Genomic DNA, 14,555 nt, shown 5'->3' with positions numbered 1-14,555 from the left:
TACGTCCAGTCTCTTAAATTGTATTTGGATTCATCCGAAAAGAGAACAGTATTCCATTTCTATTTCGGCCAGTTTAAATGTTTTTTTGGCAAATGCGGAAGCAACAAGACTAGCGTCATTTCCCTGCGGTTTTTGTGAATTTCTTATACTCTCTTGCTATTAAATTATCTTGCCTTCAAGTACTTTTACGAGGTTTTCCTCTCAAATGTTGAGTTTTTACAGTACCTGTCTCGCGAATTTCTAATATTAGAAAATATCAGTGATAAATTTTTCCTTGCTAGTTCATACATTTAAATGTTATCGGGAACAAAATGTGTATAGGGTAAATGCGAAGATAGTTTTTCATATATTTTTATTCAAAACTTTCCGATATACAATTTTACAAGGACCCAGAATATATGTATAAACTTTTGTATACAATTTTGATGTGTTGCAAATGGAAACACAAAACCAATACCTCTTCATCATTTTGGTGTTGGGTATTATAATGTATGGTATAATTATTGAAATCGTCATGCATGTTCCGGAGTAAGTAAAATATTTTTGTTTCAATGCAACGGTCCTTGAAAGGACCCACAAATGCGGTTATATAATGCTAACATTATTGAGAATCCCAATCATTTGTTAAAGCCTGCTAAATATGTTTCATGTTTAACTTAACAGCCTGATAATAAGCGAACAAGTAAGAAAATATAATCGGACAAGACCGACCATATGATACCCTACACAGAAAAGATGATTATAAACAGTTTTCTTTTAAAATGTATATGGGAGCTATGACTAATTATAGACCGATCGCCATAAAATTATGTGGCGTGTCTACTGTATATACGAAACTTATTTGTATTGAATTTTATTTGGATACCATCATTTTTAAATGATTTATGCTAGTTAAAGGAATTTTTGGAATTGAGCCTTATATGGTGGCTATGACATATTGCGATTAGGCTTATATAAAACTTATTTGTGCTGACTTTGGTTTAGATATCTATATGGGGCTAGGAAAAATGGTGGATCGATTCTATGCAAATTCAATTGTCTTTGTCCTTAGGTTAATAAAAAAGATTGTGCCAAATTTTTAAATTAACTCAGAAAGTGGTCCTGAGGAGATTGGTATACTTTAAGCTGGATGTTGGTGTTTTGCACGTTACAAAAAAAAAGCACTAACCCAATATACCCTCCATACTATTTTGATATTGGGTAGAAAACCTAGCTCTAAGTGTGTACTCGTAGACAATAAAGATCTTGAATTGTATCTATCCCTCGAGGGGATAGATAATTAGGAATCATTAGTCTAATGCATAGATTTTTGCCGTGTACCCTTATGACTGTCACAACCTCTCGCACGGAAGATGTCGTCCAGATCTTCCGTGCTTGTACGGCCACAACAAAATTCAGTTAACCACTTTTTTTCATTGAAATTGATGGTGTAGAGTTCCCATAGTATGGTTACTGCCAAAAGTAAATAACAAAAATGGCAACTGTAAATAATAAAAAAAAGTCCAGGATGAACCCTTAATTGTTCTACTTTTTATTAGAAAACATATTTTAAATACAAAAGATTAATAAATGATTTATGAAAATAAAATAAAAATAGGTTTAATGCATTTAAAACTGGTTGCAGCTTTAACAATTAAAACCAAAAATGCTACATCAACTAGTTGTATGTGCCGAATTAGCATTTTATGCAGTGGATACCATCTATTAATAACAACACATGTATGTACATTAGGGTGGCCCCGTTTGTATGAAGTAAAAATAATGTTCGCAACTAAAATTCGAGTTTAGTTTGTTTGAGAAGATCATTTCTCAAAATGTTTGCATTGTTGTCAGTGAGCGGGATCCATGGAAAAAATGTTCGTTTTAAGATGTAAAGTCCTTTGAAAGATGCTTGAAATGTCATATCTAAATTCTCGTGAAAGTCCAAAATTGTTCGAAATTTTTTATTTTATAAATTTTGTCATACAAACGTTACATTTTTCGAAACACAAACTAGTTCGAATTTTATTTTACGAAAACCTATAGTTCAAGACAATCACAATGATAAACGTAATTTCATAAGCTTTCCATTGGTATAGAATACTTCATCATTTCATTAGGTTATAAAACAAACATTTCAGTTTAACACATACAAATTTTATGTTTTTGTTTATTTTATTAGATAAATTAACAAATTGGTTATTATATAATTGAAAGTTAATTGTTTTACGATTTTTTTACGATTAAATATTTGAACATCTTGAGCTTTGAACATATAGCTAACATTAGATCGGGAGAAAAAAAGCTTTCTAAAATTTAAAAAAAAAAATTCAAACAAGATTGAATTTTCAAAAACAAAAAACTCCAGCTAACCAAATACAGAACCCAGAAACGGTATCTTAGAATTAATTAACTTTTATTTTAGTTGGGAACATCGACAACCTTTTATGGGGCCACCCTAATGTATATTCTTCTAGGCACATCGATACATTGCATTTGAAATCTAATTAACGTAATCATTCGAAAAAGAAAATCGACATTTTTTTAAAGCTGCAAAACAAAATGTTTACAAAATATTATTCTGTCATATACAGATACTTGTACTCGCACATAAACAAATATTGATTCATTTAAAATCTAAAGAAAGAACAATATTTTTTTTAATAAACGCGAGACATCCAATGGTTGTGTTCACTTATGTTTTTAAACTAATAGGTTACAATAACTTAATCTAGCTAATATTTATGTATTAACATTTAGTTGGAAAATAATGAAAGAGATAGAGAATTTTTTTACTGGGAAATGTACTGAAGTCGGCTTTTAACATACAATAGTTGACATTACAATGGAAACTTTTCCAAATATTAAATTAAAAGGTCACAATGCAAACAAATTCTTAAGAAATTAATTTTTGTTAGTATTTCATTAATATATAATTTTAAATTATATTTGGACCAGTATAAATATTCTTTGGAAATTCTTCTTATAGTTTTAATGTAATTAGAGATTTTTTTCGCGGGGCGATATTAACAAGACCAAGTCCCAATTGTCATGCGGCTGACAGTTATTGAACTAATTTCCAATTTAAATTATTGATAACCTCCTGGGGAATCATGGTTGGGAATTCCTTAGAAACTCTGCTGATTGATAGTTTTTATTATACCCTTCATCTTCGTGAGAAGGGTATATATAAGTTTGTCATACCGTTTGTAATTTCCACAATATAATTTTCCGACCCTATAAAGTATATATATTCTGGATCCTTATAGATAGCAGAGTCGATTAAGCAATTTCTGTCCGTCTATCTGTCTGTTGAAATCAATTTTCTAAAGACCCCAGTTATCTTCGGGATCCAAATCTTCAATAATTCAGTCAGACATGCTTTCGAGAACTTTCCTATTTAAAATCAGCAAAATCGCTCCAATTGGATTTTTGACCTATATCTGGATTACTAAGTCATTAATATAGACAATATGGATATCTAATGATAGACGTATATAAGACCATATTAAGTTAGACCTACAATGGGTCAAAATCGGAAAAAAATATTTTTTAAAAAACAAAAAAAAAATTTTTTAAATTTAAAAAAAAAAAACAAAACAAAAACAATTTTTTCCAAAAAATGAAAAAGCAACTTTGAAAAAAAAAATTATTTACCTAAAAATATTTAAAATTTGTATTTTGAAGTATAATTGGGTGAAGAGTATATAAGATTCGACACATCCGAATATATCTCTATTACTTGTTTTTAACATATTTTAATAGAAAATCAAGTAAATTTTAGTTTATCTTTAAAATGTAAATATATATTTGGCAAAAGGTCATGTTTTTGAAAACTTAAATTACGAAACATAGTTTTCAAAGAAAGTATCCATTGCATTGTATTGCATCTCACTCTATGTGAACAATTGTATAACCAATTTAAGGAATAAGAATATCCATTGATTAAATTTCTAAACAAATTTTAGATCGCTAATTTATTTTAATTCATTTCAAATTAAATTTAAAAAATAATAATTTTAAAATTAAATTAAAAATTACAAAATAATGCAAATGCAATTCCATCGAAACACTCTTTAATGAAGCGATATGTTATATTCTCGTTTATATGTAATTATTTTAATAAATTCTAATGTTTTTATAATACATTTGTAACATTTTATGTTAAAACTACCTATTTACTTTCTAATATCGACCACATGTACGTACAAGCATACATACATTATACATATATTTTCGGTACGCGGCATTTTTTAAAAAAAAAAAAACAAGTACAACAATGACAATTTTATATTTTGCGGTTAAGAGTGAGTCAGTCGGTAAACATTATTATCAGTAATTTTTTTTAACAAATCATTGTGAAAATGGTTGTGTATTAATTTGTAACATTTAAAAACCACACATTTAATTAATATAATTAACACAGAATAAAAACAAAATAAAGTTTGTTAAGAAATACATAATATTTAATAATACCTAAACAATTTGCTCTATATAGAACTGAGCTTAAAGATAAGAGCAGGTCTACGATAAGGAACTTATTACAGGATAGTTTTTTGGGCAGATTGTGTGCATAAAGTAAACAAAATTGTGGAAGAATCGATTATTGTGGCTATCTAATTCCTCAAGTGATATTAGAGAATAAGATGATATATTGTTAAAAAATAACGACTGTTTACTTTTATTTAAGATTAAAAACAAAAGCTTTTAATCTTATTGAAGACAATTCTAAGTTTCATACGAGGGTGGGTCAAAAATGTTTTTAATGAAACACAATTTCAACATTTTCAACATAGTCTATTTTGTGCCCTCTAATTTTTGTATCCCTTTCATAAAATATGATTTGTCGAGATCAGGTATTTTTTGGGAGATGATTTCATCGTTTCTGTCAAATCCGAGACATTTCTGCAGGTTTGTGAACAAGAAATAGTCACATTCTACTAAATCCGTAGAATAGTGTGGAAGAGGAAGCATTTCGCACATGTGTGTACCGTTTTATGCACCCTGTTGTGAGAAAACGCGGCAGCCATCTTGTGGAAAGCTTTCTCATACCCAAGTGATTAATCAAAAGTGAAACCACAGAGCCATGTGAGATGCCTATGGTTTTCACAATCACTCCCACTTCAAATCTCCGATCAGCCAACACTATATCGTGATTTTTTTTAAATGTTTCGGGTGTAAATACCTCAACTCAGCGTCCTGAACATTCGGCATCTTCCGTGATTGTACGGCCACTACGAAATTCAGTAAACCGCTTTTTATATTTATAATTTATAAAGCTTAGCCTTTATTTGAGTGATGGTTTTTTGAGCAGACAACTTTTTTTCAATTTATCCTCAAGTCACGATCAATGTCAAACACAAACTAAATGATGCGTAGACAGAAAGACTTATTGACCAACCCTCGTAATAAAAGTAGCCTTAAAGATAGTTTTTGGGATAAAAATAATCTACATTCGTTGTTTAAACCTAAAACTACAATGTATATTTTTCACTTATTATACCCTTCATATAATATAATTTTCCGACCCTATACAGTATATATATTCTGGATCTTTATAGATAGCGGAGTTGATTAAGCCATGTCCGTCTGTCCATCTGTTGAAATCAACTTTCCGAAGCCCCCAAATAACACACATACACGATTCATACATCAATATCTCCGGAATTCTTCCGGGTCGGTTGCTATTTAAAATCGCTGACAAAGAGGACAACCTCGATTTTTTAACTATTTTTGACCTATATCTGGATTACTAAGTCATTAATATAGACAATATGGATATCTGATAGATATTTTAAAGACCTTTGCAACGACGTATATAAGACCATATTAAGTTGGACCTAAAATGGGTCAAAATCGGAAAAAAATATTTTTTAACCCGAATTTTTTTCTCCAAAAGTTTTTTTCGCCAAATATTAAAAAAAAAATTTTAAAAATAAAAAAAAAAATTTAAATTTTAAAAAAACAATTCGAAATTTTTTTACAAAAAAAAAAATTTTGTTTACCTAAAAATATTTAAAATTTTTATTTTGAAGTATAATTTGGTGAAGGGTATATAAGATTCGGCACAGCCGAATATAGAGTGGTTGACAAAACAATGGAAACTTTTCCAAATATTTCATTAGTGGCCTAAAATCTGAAATAAATTTTTAAAAAATTTTAAGTAGTATTTCATTTGTATACTTTTATTAACTTAATTTAACAAAAAACAAAGGACATAATTAAATTCTAAAAATGAGAAAACAAAAGTAAAATATTTCTTAATTACGGCATTGACAAAACAATGGAAACTTAGGTATTCAGGCATGTGATGAAAAACGATCGTTTTTAAAACTGAAATCAATTTCAAAAACGATTTAGGTGTGATGAATTTCGATTGATTTCATATTCAATTTTTGTTTCATTTCGTATAATTTTTATAAGAAAAAACAACAAAATAAGCAACTCTCCATTTGTTTACCTTAATTAATGTGAAAATATAATTTCGATAAACTCCCTTTTAAACAAATTCAAATTTGAAACTAATATGACAAAACGATTCAAACAAACACATCACACCTTTTGTCGTTTTCAAATCGTTTTTGCATCTAAATCGTTTTTCATCACATACCTGATTATTTTAACAAATTTGCAAACTCAATATTTTGTTGGGTATCCCTTATTTTTTATAACTGCTACACATCGACGATGCATTGAACCAATTAAAGAGACAATGGTCTCCTTTGAAATATTTTGCCATTCCATTATAACCGCCTCCGATAAATCTTCCATCTTGGTGTAATTTTGGGTCCTTATTTTACGATCTACAATTTCCCACAGATTTTCTATGGGATTGAGATCTGGTGATTGGGCAGACCACTTCAAAACAGGTACCTTGTTGGATTGTAACCAGAAGTTTAAAAGTTTCCATTGTTTTGTCAGTAGCGAAATAGTGAATATTTTTAATTTTGTTCCCTTTTTTCAGAATATAATTAATTATGTTTGTTTTTCAGTTAATTTATATAAATAAAACTATACAAGTAAAATACTAAAAAAAAAAAATTATTTTAAAAAAATATTTTAAATTTTGGGCTACATATGGAATATTTGGAAAAGTTTCCATTGTTTTGTCAACCACTGTATGTAGCTCTCTTACTTGTTGTTTATGTAGTTTATAATCTAGGTTTAACTTAACATCATTGGTCAATTAAAACTATGTTAGAACTGTCAAAAAACAAACAGCTAAACAAATAAAATAAACAATTCAATCAATACACCAGTTTCAAAAACTCTATGATAAGGTAATTCACGTCACCATGTTTTACGAAATTTGGCAGTGACGTGAATTATACTTCTATTTGACTAAATTATGCTAACAAAAGCAAAAGTTCATTATCCATTAGTGAAAATCAAAATAATTGGTTAAAGTTCGTCGAAATGCATTTCAGGTTAACTTAACAGAGTGTTAAGCTACGTTTAACTAACAAGAGTTGCACTCCCGTAATAGAGCTTCAACTATTCGCAAGTCTTACTTATATTAATTCCCGTATTCCAAACTTTATGACAGTGAGAAAATCATAACAAAATGTAACAACTTTTGTATGGAAATTGGTATTAATCGTTCTATGAACTAAATTTTATAGGAAAAAGAGCTTTATTATTAAACTAAAATAATTTGTTTTAGACAAATCTTTAAAAAAACTTCATGTGATAAAGTACATTTGCACTTTAATTCCATTAACAGCATACATTCGCTGAAACACAAGGATGTATCCATACATTTTATTTTTCTATTTTGATAACCAATCTAGAGTTATCTTGAAAATGTTATCTTAACAAAATAAAGTGTAAACTATGCGCTAAATACGCCATAAATGTTTTGATGTGATGATGAACGTGCTAACGATTTTGAGATAGATCAGCTTCTTATTCTTTGTTATATTTTGCTTTTTAAACAGTAGAAAATGTTACTAAAGTGCAAAAACTAAATTAGTACTAATTGTTGTTTAAAATGTTTTTTAACTAATTTTTCTTTAAAATATGTTAAAAGAATCATTAATAAGTTTTATTTTAGGTCATTTCTTAGTTGTTGAACAAAAACAAGTCTCTTAACGTAAACAAAATTATTTTGCATCATTTTACAAAACAAACATCAATAATTATTTTAAATAAATATCATTAGTTCACGGCAAAAATACTGTTAAGATTATAATTTAAAATGAAACTCTTTCACAAAGGTTAAACTATTTAAAATGATTTGATAAACATTTGAGGAAAATTTTTTCAATATATTTGAGTAAACCTTTATTATTTTAATACTAAATTCTGCTGTATAAACTGATTTTTTCTAGCTAACATCGAAAAATATATGGATATAATCGAATCTTTCGATTGGTTTGAAAGAATTAATTCTTAATTCCATTTTCCAAAACAAATTAAATTGTATTTTTTAATCATTCCGTTAATGAATTCATTACGAATTAATTCATTGGCTTAATTCCTTTGTATTGAATTCATTCATTTGAGAATTCAATCTTTATTGAACCATGCACATTATGTCAAATTCAAATCCAATAAAAATATATGGAATGATTCTATTTGTCTTCAATTTAAATCTATTACTAAAACTAATTTTTTACAATTCTTTTTGTAAATGTTTAAAAGCAAAACAAATACAATACATATTAAACGAAAAAAATATTTTCTATATTTTTTTTACAATTTGAATTAGATATGAGTTAACAAAAATTTAATCATTCAAATGTTGAATGAATTCTAGAACAGCTGTTATGAATTAATTCCATTATGTATTAATTCAACGATAAATGAATTCTATTTAAGTAAAATCATTTGAATGAAGCTAAAGAAATAGATTTTGGGAATAAATTTATAGAATGATTGGCTGATATTTTTTAATTGTGAATTAAGATTTTAGATAATTAAGCTCAAATGTAATACAAAAATCCGAAATTTCCTAACAAAAACAGACGGAAAGAAATATTGTCTTAACCATTTCAGCAAAAAGTGCACTTTTTTAGAACTAGTTCAGTTATCAACTACATATCATTACAGATGATACATTGATCATAATGTTGGTACTATTGAAGTGAATACATTGAATAGAGAATTTAAATTTAAAGAATATATTCAATTTGTACACTTTGGTTTTATATATGCTTAACTCGTTCAGCAAAAACTGCACTTGTAAAGAACTAGTTCAACTATAAACTAGTACCTAAATTATGATCAATTTGTACAAATTGGTTTAATTTATTTATTTTTTATTACCGTATTATAAATATTTGTTTTACATTTGTCTTATAGTCTAAAGTGTTTAGGAAATTGGAAATCCTTTTCTACGGTCTATGCGGAACGAGTAGACATTAAGCCTGTTGCTCATTCCAGATCTCAGTTGTGCCAGAACTATTCTTGTCGGCGGCAGTGGTTGTTCTGTTTCTGCAATTGCTGATGGGCGGCCTCCAAGTACTATATTCATGCGGTAGACTACAACTGGAAGCAAAGCTGTATCTGAAAGTCGATGGCGCAATAATTCCGCCATTCTGCATCATAGTGATGCAGTAAACACGGTGTCTCTATGCATTTCTATGAGTATCATTCCTCGGGGGGACTCTAATTCCATTATATGTAAGTTGGGGTGGTAAGGAACTGTCGAAAAATCAACCTGGTGTGTTCCTTGACCGGCAAGAACTTCGTCTCCTCCTTTAGATGATATTGCCAGGGCAACTGTAGACAGTCTATAACAGTCCTGAGGGCAGCATTTTTACATCTTTGAATGTTACTCCACTGTTTATCACAAATTATGCGATGATGACCAATAATTTTATATGTAGCCAACAAGCAACCTTGTTTCTACTTCGCTATTTATGTAAGATTGCAGTGGCAAGGGCGGAGAGAGTGAAGATTTTATGATTTTGTATATGAATTCTTGGTCCATCGACTTTCATATACAGCCTTACTTCCTTCGTCCAGTTGGCAAAAAGTGTAGCTGGTGATAAATGCCGGTTACATGCAGTGAAGAAATCATGGATATCCTTAAGATAACTGTTCACCAAAGTGCATAAGTAGTCAATATTTTCTATCGGAATTCATGCGCCATCGACTTCAACATTCAATTCCAGACTTTTAATTATTTTGTCCATGTGGTAAAAAATGTATAAGGCTGGGTATTTTTGATGACTTCTGCAAATTCGTTAGGCAAGAAAAGTGTTCGTTAGTGACTATAAGGTTGTGAAGTTTTTGCAAACAACGCTTTGTTTCACCTTATCTCTCTCCTCAAATAAAAATTCGGCTAAAAGCTCGCGCACACTGTTCAGTGTCGGAAATGCTGCAAATGCAGATGGAATCGCAACACCTTTTTCTTGGGGTTGAGAGAGATCTGACTGTGGACCAAAACTTGCCAATTCCTGCGCTCAAGTAGTAGGCTCCAAATTATCCTTCCAACGTTTCCGTGTATCTTCATTTACCAACCTGCTCATTTCTACGTAATACATGGGTAGCTAGGTACTGTGGATGTTGTCACGTTGCTATGCTAAGACAGCGTTCAGAAACTATAAAGTCGTTTTGTCGATACAGTGATATGATTATACTGCAACTATGGCTCGCCAAGATGTACAGTGGATAAGACCTGTGCTAACAATTGTGATGTCCGGCGTACCAATGTCCGCTATCATCCATAATCCTGGACCGCAGCGTCTACGATGTTGTTGCGCCTCATAAATGCAGTTATATCTGATATCTTATTCTCCAGAATAAGATATCAGGTCTGCGGAACGCAATCTATATTGTCAGCTGTGATGGACGTAGTTGCTGATAGTGTTGTGATTGCATTGGTGATGAAAACGAGTTACGTCTTAGTTCAGATACGAGCAATTTCTAAATGGCACCAAACAATGATTGCAGCCATGCTGGGTAGACAAATGGTGCAAGCGTTTATGACATAAAATTCAGAAAAAATAAGTTTCACTTAAAAATAAATCACAAAACATATTTGACCATAGCCCCTATAATGAAATCCTTATCCGAAAATCACTACTCTTAAATATCGTATATTGTTATCAGATTAAAATTCAACACAAGTATACATACAAAATCGTCGCACTGAAATTAATGAAGATCTGATCGTATTTGATCATAGCTCCCATATAAAGTACACTTCTTACTTGTTTAATTTTAATTTATTTTTTCTCAATACGAAGTTAATTTCCTCAATTTCAATTTTATTTTGTATTTATTGATTTAAAATGTACCCAATAAATTTCAGCGATTTATTGATTATGGTTATACTTCTTATCATTGGCATAACAATGGAAACTTTTAACTTTCTACGAGAAAGACGTCTAAAACAATTAGTAAAAATAGATAGGTATATCAAAATCTGCGAAAATTTAAAAACCAAAATAATAAACGATTTTAAGGCTGGATTGAAGCAAAAAAATATCTGCTATAAATATTCAATCGCGCTTCAAATCCAAACGAAGTGAAATTTGTCAAAGGCATGGAAATGCTTATAAACTATTAATATTTCAAGGTATTTGGGAAATCAAGCTTTTTTGACTAATTGTCAAGCCTTAGGCCTATCGTTGGAACTATTCAACGTTATTATTAAAACAATTTCAAACTAATAGGTAAATATATTCTTAATAGTACTTTTATCATTTAACCAAAACGAAAAGATGAAATGGAAAACAAAATGATTAAAACAAAAATTTTTCAATTATGTTGACTTGTTCGTGATTATAGTCGGGTATATAATTTTTAACTTACCGTTATAAACGAAGATGTTATTTTTTATTTTTGTATGTGTTTAAGTTATATTTTTCTTTTGTTTTAATATAACTTAAAAATTATAAAAAAATTGGTATAAAAAAGGTGCTGTAGTTTTCTTGTTGATCTAATTTTAAATATTTGTTTTTGTTGGTGTTGATCTACTGCTACTAATTAGTATGTTGGATGTTTTTGCTGCTGCTACTGCGTTGTTACTCCTTTTAGTTATTATTTTTACCGTTACCAAAAAAAAATCGAATGACAATGATGTTTTTTATTTGCACATTTAGATAAAAATTTGATTTTTAGACATAAGATTTCTGTGTGATTTTAGTAAAAAAAAATTCTTTTGCTTTTCTCGGTTAGTTTCTCTTTTGTTTGTATTATTGTTTAGTTGTTTTAGTTTTAATTTTAGTGAATACAAATCCCTGAAGAAAAAAAAACTACAATAATCTGTAAGAATTAAGAAAATTAATTACAAAAACTTTTTGGCGTTTAATTTCACAAATATTTTAGGGTTATGTTTTTTTTAAACAAAATTATGCATTTCTAATTTTTCGTTTTCACTTTCTTTTGTATTATTAATTAATGTAAGAAATTTTCACATTTAGTTGAAAAATACAATTTTATTTTGCTAAAATTTAATGTACAAAAAAATATTTAATTGTTAAGAATAAAATTGCGAGACATTAGTCCAATATTATTTTAATGAGAGCTTAATATACACTGCATTATCGACCACAAATAAAGTAAACATTAAAATGACATTTTGTTTTTTTTTTTTTGCAATCAATTAACACACTTTTTAGCGGAGGGGAGAATTAACCGTTTTCTTTTTTATGAACACTTTTTGCATTCTCTTTTCTTTTCTCACTCTTTCTCTCTCACGAATACACATAAAATGCTGGCAATCTGGCAGCATTTCAAACTTTATTCTCCGGCTCATCTGGTTTACATCCAACATGAGAACACACACACACCCTGCATTTCTTATTGGACTGGTTGGTTTCAAGACCCCCATTTAGCACTACGAAAAACCCAATATTATTAAAAAAAAATGATTTTGCTCATATCAGCGGCTCACGACGTTGGCAGCGAAGTGTTGCCACTTGTTGGCGAAAAAAATGACGAGCCCCAATATAAAGAAAATTTACTAATACTAATAAATTTACTGCAATATTATTAGTTATTATCAACATGCGCACGAATACACATATTGCAGGGCGAGGTTCCCCAAACGAACAAGTATAAAAAAATTATTTTATTGAACAAATGAAAAAAGTATATGTTTAAATATTTTGCAAAAACATTTTTAGCAATTTACTAATTGAATTTAACACTTTAATTATAAACAACTTCATAAAACTTTAATTACATATTAACTTTACTTCATTTATTTTTGCTTTTGTAAGGTTATTTGATTATTTTTTTTTAGAAAAATTAAATCCAATTAGTATTCTCTACATTTTCCCTTATATTCTTCTTTGCGTTAATTGAAATCTTTATAGATTTTATTTAGTTCTTGGCAAATCTAAACCGGCCTATACATTTTTTAACGTCTGTCCAAGCATTTACATTCATACTCGCCCCTAAAAATTGTCGTCCTTTTGCTTTTAACAAAAAAAAGAATAAAAAAATACATTCACCCCGGCTGTTGACTTTTGTAGTATTTTTGCCGTCGTTTTAATTTTTCTTATATCCACACTTTTTAAATATATTTTAAACAGCCTTTGTATAATTTTCTTTATATGTATCTTTTGTTAATTTTTAATAGCTCTTTTCATATTCAATTAAATTTTATTAATATATATTTTGTAATTTTTCCATAGGTTAAATTTATTCTTTTTTTATTATTTGATCACTTTACTTTTCTTCCAATTTTTTTTGTCAATTCTTATTTTTTAACAACACTCTTTTCTTTTTTGTTTGCTCTCATTCGCTCCCGCTCTCTTCTTTTGGTATATTTTATTTTTTGCGAAAAAAATGACGAGCCCCAATATAAAGAAAATTTACTAAAAAAAAATTTTCCACATGCTTTATTCTTAAGATTTTCATTAAATACAATTGATATTTTCACTAAATTTCACTTTAAATGTATAGCTTTACATTTCGTTCGTTGTCAATGTTAATATTTGTTTACTTAAATTGCAAATTTTTAATTTATCTTATTTTCAAATAAGAAAATTTCTTCTTTATTACCACACACAACACAACGTACGAGCAGAGTTCTAGGCCAGTTAATTTTGCTAAATTTGACGGCGTTTTTCTTATTTGACATTTCGTATGTATAGCAGTTTTATAACGACGTCATAAACGTCAACTCTGATATGCCAGTTCATATAATGTAAATAATACTGTTCCAGAGTTGTATTTGCAACCATTAATAAAACACTAAATACAGTGGTACTTCCAAAAATATTACTATTCAAAGAAAACAAACGTTTTAAGGTTTTTAATAATTATGACAGTATTTATTTCATTGCCAATATTTTGCTAATGACTTTATAGTTTCTTAATTATCTTTAACATTTTTCTTTCAAAATATACATCACATTTTATAAATAAGAATTACTAAACAAAATTTGTAAAAATATAGCCAAACGTATTACTTTTTCCATAAAATTAACAATTAAACTTAACAAACAAAATTGTTAATTAAACATTTTTAATTTAAGATTTTTTTATAGACAATTTTTTTGTATAAAATTTAATTCATTTATAAAAATTAAAATATTATAATTTTTTTTATTTTTATATAACCTAAATATTTTATTTAACTTTTCCGTATAAACTTTTTAAGTTACTTTTGTTTC

The 14,555-nt window shown here is 28.6% G+C and overlaps 1 protein-coding gene across 2 annotated transcripts in view; it reads right to left on the bottom strand.

The window, feature by feature from the left end:
• Positions 1-13,985, bottom strand: part of LOC135962203 (guanine nucleotide-binding protein G(q) subunit alpha) — a 29,969-nt gene extending 15,984 nt beyond the window's left edge. The window contains exons 1-2 of one of the 2 annotated variants that reach the window (XM_065513985.1): positions 13,942-13,985; positions 11,743-12,195 (exon numbers count right to left, since the gene is read on the bottom strand). The gene's annotated coding sequence lies outside the window, so the exon portion shown is untranslated. Of the gene's footprint in view, positions 1-11,742; positions 12,196-13,848; positions 13,865-13,941 lie in introns of those variants that run through there. The other variant, XM_065513986.1, reaches the window with a different exon arrangement.
• Between the last annotated feature and the right edge of the window lie 570 nt (positions 13,986-14,555).

The sequence above is a fragment of the Calliphora vicina genome, chromosome 5 (assembly GCF_958450345.1).
Source record: "Calliphora vicina chromosome 5, idCalVici1.1, whole genome shotgun sequence".
Lineage (NCBI taxonomy): Eukaryota > Metazoa > Arthropoda > Insecta > Diptera > Calliphoridae > Calliphora > Calliphora vicina.
The sequence above is the reverse complement of the archived record's forward strand: the minus strand, read 5'-3'. Positions and strand labels throughout refer to the sequence as shown.